This window comes from Piliocolobus tephrosceles, chromosome 1 (assembly GCF_002776525.5).
Source record: "Piliocolobus tephrosceles isolate RC106 chromosome 1, ASM277652v3, whole genome shotgun sequence".
Lineage (NCBI taxonomy): Eukaryota > Metazoa > Chordata > Mammalia > Primates > Cercopithecidae > Piliocolobus > Piliocolobus tephrosceles.
Window position 1 is genome coordinate 86,176,020 of NC_045434.1, and position 7,486 is coordinate 86,183,505.

A 7,486-nucleotide genomic window follows, 5' to 3' on the forward strand; every position below is an offset into this window, starting at 1 on the left:
GGATCAAATGAATGAAATGAAGCGAGAAGAGAAACCAAAAGAAAAAAGAAGAAAAAGAAATGAACAAAGCCTGCGAGAAGTATGGGATTATGTAAAAAGACCAAATCTACGTCTGATTGGGGTGCCTGAAAGTGAGGGGGAAAATGGAACCAAATTGGAAAACACTCTACAGGATATCATCCAGGAGAACTTCCCCAACCTAGCAGGGCAGGCCAACATTCAAATTCAGGAAATACAGAGAACACCACAAAGATACTCCTCGAGAAGAGCAACTCCAAGACACATAATTGCCAGATTCACCAAAGTTGAAATGAAGGAAAAAATGTTAAGGGCAGCCAGAGAGAAAGGTCGGGTTACCCACAAAGGGAAGCCCATCAGACTGACAGCAGATCTCTCAGCAGAAACTCTACAAGCCAGAAGAGAGTGGGGGCCAATATTCAACGTTCTTAAAGAAAAGAATTTTCAACCCACAATTTCATATCCAGCCAAACTAAGTTTCATAAGTGAAGGAGAAATAAAATTCTTTACAGATAAGCAAATGCTTAGAGATTTTGTCACCACCAGGCCTGCCTTACAAGAGACCCTGAAGGAAGCACTAAACATGGAAAGGAACAACCGGTACCAGCCATTGCAAAAACATGCCAAAATGTAAAGACCATCGAGGCTAGGAAGAAACTGCATCAACTAATGAGCAAAATAACCAGTTTATATCATAATAACAGGATCAAGTTCACACATAACAATATTAACCTTAAATGTAAATGGACTAAATGCTCCAATTAAAAGACACAGACTGGCAAACTGGATAAAGAGTCAAGACCCATCAGTCTGCTGTCTTCAGGAGACCCATCTCACATGCAGAGACATACATAGGCTCAAAATAAAGGGATGGAGGAAGATCTACCAAGCAAATGGAGAACAAAAAAAAGCAGGGGTTGCAATCCTAGTCTCTGATAAAACAGACTTTGATGATAAACCATCAAAGATCAAAAGAGACAAAGAAGGCCATTACATAATGGTAAAGGGATCAATTCAACAAGAAGAGCTAACTATCCGAAATATATATGCACCCAATACAGGAGCACCCAGATTCATAAAGCAAGTCCTTAGAGACTTACAAAGAGACTTAGACTCCCATATAATAATAATGGGAGACTTCAACACTCCACTGTCAACATTAGACAGATCAACGAGACAGAAAGTTAACAAGGATATCCAGGAATTGAACTCATCTCTGCACCAAGCGGACCTAATAGACATCTACAGAACTCTCCACCCCAAATCAACAGAATATACATTCTTCTCAGCACCACATCGCACTTATTCCAAAATTAACCACATAGTTGGAAGTAAACCACTACTCAGCAAATGTACAAGAACAGAAATTATAACAAACTGTCTCTCAGACCACAGTGCAATCAAACTAGAACTCAGGACTAAGAAACTCAATCAAAACCTCTCAACTACATGGAAACTGAACAACCTGCTCCTGAATGACTACTGGGTACATAACGAAATGAAGGCAGAAATAAAGATGTTCTTTGAAACCAATGAGAACAAAGATACAACATACCAGAATCTCTGGGACACATTTAAAGCACTGTGTAGAGGGAAATTTATAGCACTAAGTGCCCACAAGAGAAAGCAGGAAAGATCTAAAATTGACACCCTAACATCACAATTAAAAGAACTAGAGAAGCAAGAGCAAACACATTCAAAAGCTAGCAGAAGGCAAGAAATAACTAAGATCCGAGCAGAAGTGAAGGAGACAGAGACACAAAAAACCCTCCAAGAAATCAATCCAGGAGCTGGTTTTTTGAAAAGATCAATAAAATTGATAGACCGCTAGCAAGACTAATAAAGAAGAAAAGAGAGTAGAATCAAAGAGACACAATAAAAAATGATAAAGGGGATATCACCACCGACCCCACAGAAATACAAACTACCATCAGAGAATACTATAAATACCTCTACGCAAATAAACTAGAAAACCTAGAAGAAATGGATCATTTCCTGGACACTTACACTCTCCCAAGACTAAACCAGGAAGAAGTTGAATCCCTGAATAGACCAAGAGCAGCCTCTGAAATTGAGGTAATAATTAATAGCCTACCAACCAAAAAAAGTCCAGGAACAGATGGATTCACAGTCGAATTCTACCAGAGGTACAAGGAGGAGTTGGTACCATTTCTTCTGAAACTATTCCAATCAATAGAAAAAGAGGGAATCCTCCCTAACTCATTTTATGAGGCCAACATCATCCTGATACCAAAGCTTCACAGAGATACAAAACAAAGAGAAATTTAGAACAATATGATGAATATCGATGCAAAAGTCCTCAATAAAATACTGGCAAACGGAATCCAGCAGCACATCAAAATCTTATCCACCATGATCAAGTGGGCTTCATCCCTGGGATGCAAGGTTGGTTCAACATAATCAAATCAGTAAACGTAATCCAGCGTATAAACAGAACCAAAGACAAAAACTACATGATTATCTCAATAGATGCAGAAAAGGCCTTTGACAAAATTCGACAGCCCTTCATGCTAAAAACGCTCAATAAATTCTGTATTGATGGAACGTATCTCAAAATAATAAGAGCTATTTATGACAAACCCACAGCCAACATCATACTGAATGGGCAAAAACTGGAAGCATTCCCTTTGAAAACTGGCACAAGACAGGGATGCCCCCTCTCACCACTCCTATTCAACATAGTGTTGGAAATTCTGGCTAGGGCAATCAGGCAAGAGAAAGAAATAAAGGGTATTCAGTTAGGAAAAGAAGAAGTCAGATTGTCCCTGTTGGCAGATGACATGACTGTATATTTAGAAAACCCCATTGTCTCAGCCCAAAATCTCCTTAAGCTGATAAGCAACTTCAGCAAAGTCTCAGGATAGAAAATCAATGGAAGAACATACCACGCTCATGGATAGAAAGAATCAATATTGTGAAAATGGCCATACTGCCCAAGGTACTTTATAGATTCAATGCCATCCCCATCAAGCTATCAATGAGTTTCTTCACAGAATTGGAAAAAACTGCTTTAAAGTTCATATGGAACCAAAAAGGATTCCGCACTACCAAGACAATCCTAAGCCAAAAGAACAAAGCTGGAGGCATCATACTACCTGACTTGAAATTATACTACAAGACTACAGTAACCAAAACAGTATGGTACTGGTACCAAAACAGAATATAGACCAATGGAACAGAACAGAGCCCTCAGAAATAATACCACATATCTACAGCCATCTGATCTTTGGCAAACCTGAGAAAAACAAGAAATGGGGAAAGGATTCCCTATTTAATAAATGGTGCTGGGAAAATTGGCTAGCCATAAGTAGAAAGTTGAAACTAGATCCTTTCCTTACTCTTTATACGAAAATTAATTCAAGGTACATTAGAGATTTAAATGTTAGACCTAAAACCATAAAAACCCTAGAAGAAAACCTAGGTAATACCATTCAGGACATAGGCATGGGCGAGGACTTCATGTCTAAAACACCAAAAGCAATGGCAACAAAGGCCAAAATTGACAAATGGGATCTAATTAAACTCAAGAGCTTCTGCACAGCAAAAGAAGCTACCATCAGAGTGAACAGGCAACCTACAGAATGGAAGAAAATTTTTGCAATTTATTCATCTGACAAAAGGCTAATATCCAGAACCTATAAAGAACTCAATCAAATTTACAAGAAAAAAACAACCCCATCAAAAAGTGGGCAAAGGATATGAACAGACAGTTCTCAAAAGAAGACATTCATGCAGCCAACAGACACATGAAAAAATGCTCATCATTACTCGCCATCAGAGAAATGCAAATCAAAACCACAATGAGATACCATCTCACACCAGTTAGAATGGCAATCATTAAAAAATCAGGAAACAACAGCTGCTGGAGAAGATGTGGAGAAATAGGAACACTTTTACACTGTTGGTAGGACTGTAAACTAGTTCTACCATTGTGGAAAACAGTGTAGCAATTCCTCAAGGATCTAGAACTAGAAATACCATTTGACCCAGCCATCCCATTACTGGGGATATACCCAAAGGATCATAAGTCATGCTGCTATAAAGACACATGCACACATATGTTTATTGCGGCACTACTCACAATAGCAAAGACTTGGAATCAACCCAAATGTCCATCAGTGACAGACTGGATTAAGAAAATGTGGCACATATACACCATGGAATACTATGCAGTCATAAAAAAGGATGAGTTCGTGTCCTTTGTAGGGACATGGATGCAGCTGGAAACCATCATTCTCAGCCAACTATGGCAAGAACAGAAAACCAAACACCGCATGTTCTCACTCATAGGTGGGAATTGAACAATGAGATCACTTGGACACAGGAAGGAGAACATCACACACCGGGTCCTATTGTGGGGAGGGGGGAAGGGCAAGGGATAGCATTAGGAGATATACCTAATGTAAATGACGAGTTAATGGGTGCAGTACACCAACATGGCACATGTATACATATGTACCATACCTGCACATTCTGCACATGTACCCTAGAACTTAAAGTATAATAAAATAAAATAAAATAAACTGTCTATAAACATAGAAGGAACACACCTCAAAATAATAAAGAGGATATGAAACAAACCCACAGCTAACATTATACCAAATGAGGAAAAGTTGAAAGATTTTCCTCTAAGAACTAGAACAAGATAAGGATGCCTACTTTTACCATTCCTATTCGACACAGTACTGGAAGTCCCAGCCACAATCAGACAAGAGAAAGAAATAAAAGACATCCAAATTGGCAAAGAGGAAGTCAAATTGTTTCTCTTTGCTGATGATAAAATCTTACAACTTTAAAAACCTAAAGACTCCACAAAAATCTCTTAGATTTGTTAAAGAAATTCAGTACAGCTGCAGGATACAAAATCAATGTGCAAAAATCAGTAGCATTTCTATACACTAATAATGATCTGGCCAAGAAAAAAATCCTGAAGGCAATGTCATTTACAATCAGTACAAAAAAAAGAATGAAATATCTAGGAAAAAATTTAACAAAGGAGGTGAAAGACCTCCACAAGGAAAACTACAAAACGCTGGTGAAAGAAATTGAAGATAACACAAATGAATGGAAAAACATCCCATGCACATGGATCAAAAGCATTAATATTATTAAAATGACTGTATTGTCCAAAGCAATCTACAGATTCAATGCAATCCCAATAAAAATACCAACATCGTTCCTCACAGAGTTACAAAAAACAAGCCTAAAATTCATATGGAACCAAAGAAGAACCTGAATAGCCAAATAAATTCTGAGCAAAAAAAAAAAAGAGACCTGTGGGCATTACACTGCCTTACTTTAAAATATATTACAGCATGGTATTGGCATAAATATAGATACATAGACGAATGGAACAAAATAGAGAACCCAGAAATAAAGCCACATATTTACAGCCAAGTGATCTTTGACAAAGCCAACAAGAACCTAACATTGATTGGTGAAAAGACACCCTCCTCAGTAAATGGTAATGGAAAAAGTGCATAGCCACATGCAGAACAATGAAAATGGACCCCTATACCTCACCATATTAAACACTCAACTTGAAATGGATTAAAGATTTAAACATAACACTTGCAACTACAAAAATACTAGAAGAAAATCTAAGAATAACTCCTACATTTTGCCATCACCAAAGGCAAAGACCTAGATTTTGATCAAGGCAAAATCTAGGACATTGGTCAAGGCAAAGGATTTATCACTAAGATTTTGAAAGCACAGCCAACAAAAACAAAAAATAGACAAATGGGACTTAATTAAACTAAAAAGCTGATACATAGCAAAAAAGAAAAAGAAAAAAGAAATCAAGAGTGAAAAGATAACCTGTTGCAAAGAAGAAAATATTTTCAAACTATTCATCCAACAAGGGACTAAGATCTAGAATATACAAGGAACTCAACAGAAAAAAGAAAAATCCCATTAAAAAGTGAACAAAGTACATAAGCAGTTATTTCTCAAAAGAAGACATACAAATGGCCAACAGGTATATGAAAAAAAAAAGTTCAACATTACTAATCACCAGAGAAAGGAAGGGAAATCAAAACCACAATGAGATAACACTTTGCCCTAGTCAGAACAGCAATTATTAAAAACACAAAAGATATCAGATGTTGGTGAGGACGCAGAGAAAGGAAACTCTTATACACTGTTGGTGGGAATTTAAACTAGTACAGCCACTTTGGAAAACAGTATGGAGATTTCTCAAAAAACTAAAAATAGAATCACTCTTCAATCCAGCAATTGTACTACTGGGTATCTACCCAAAGGAAAAGAGATCAATATATCAAAGGGATACCTGCACTCACATGTTTATTGCAGTACTATTTACAATAACAAATATGTGGAATCAACCTAAGTGTCCATCGGTGGAGGAATGGATAAAGAAAATGTGGTATATACATGATGGAATACTATTCAGCCATAAAACAACAGAAGAAAATCATGTATTTTACAGCAACATGGATAGAACTGGAGGTCAATATCTTAAGTGAAATAAGCTAGGCACAAAAGGGACAAATACTACATATTCTCACACATATGGCAGCTAAAAATTTTGACCACATGGAGATAGAGAGTGAAAAAATAGATTACAGAGACTGAAAAGGGTGATGGAGGTGAGGGAAAGCAATGAAGAAAAGTAAATTAAAGGCTACAAACACATAGTAAGACAGAAGGAATAAATTCAATGCTTGATAGCGCAGTAGGATGACTGTACTTATTATAATATATTATACTCAGGTGATGGACACTGTAAATACCCTGACTTGATCACTACACATTACATACATGTAAAATATCTCTTATGTATTCCATAAATGTTCACAAATAAAACAATTATTTTCTAATACAATCATTTAAAACTATACATTTCCTTCTAAGCAATGTTTTAACTACAATGTTCTAATTCTACAACCTGTTGTATTTTGTCATCTGCATATTATTCTATCCAAACTATTTTAAATTTCTGTTGTGATTTCTTTTTTGATCCTTGAGTTTTTAGAAGTATGCTGCTAATTTCATAATATTTTATAATTTTCTATATATTTTTTGGTTTTCTGTTTATTTCTAGTTTAATTCCATTGTGATCAGAAATATACTTTATATTATTTAAATAATTTTGAATTTATCAAGATTTATTTTATGGTCCAGTATAAGGTCAATTTTGGGAGAAATCAATGAAATAGAAAACTAAATGCTGCAAGTTTATTCTTTGAAAATATTTTCCCACTCATTCTTCTTGTCTTTTTTTTCTTTAACTTTTTAGATTCAGTGAAAAATTTCTAGAGTGCTATATGCATTCAAAACAATTGTTTATCCCATAGTTATCCAGTGTCACCCTCTATAAATATCAATTAGCAGAGGCAGGTTAATTGCATTGTTGAAATCTTCAACAAAATTATGGGTTTGTCTATATCTCCTTTTAGTCTATTAATTTTTGCTTCATGTAGTT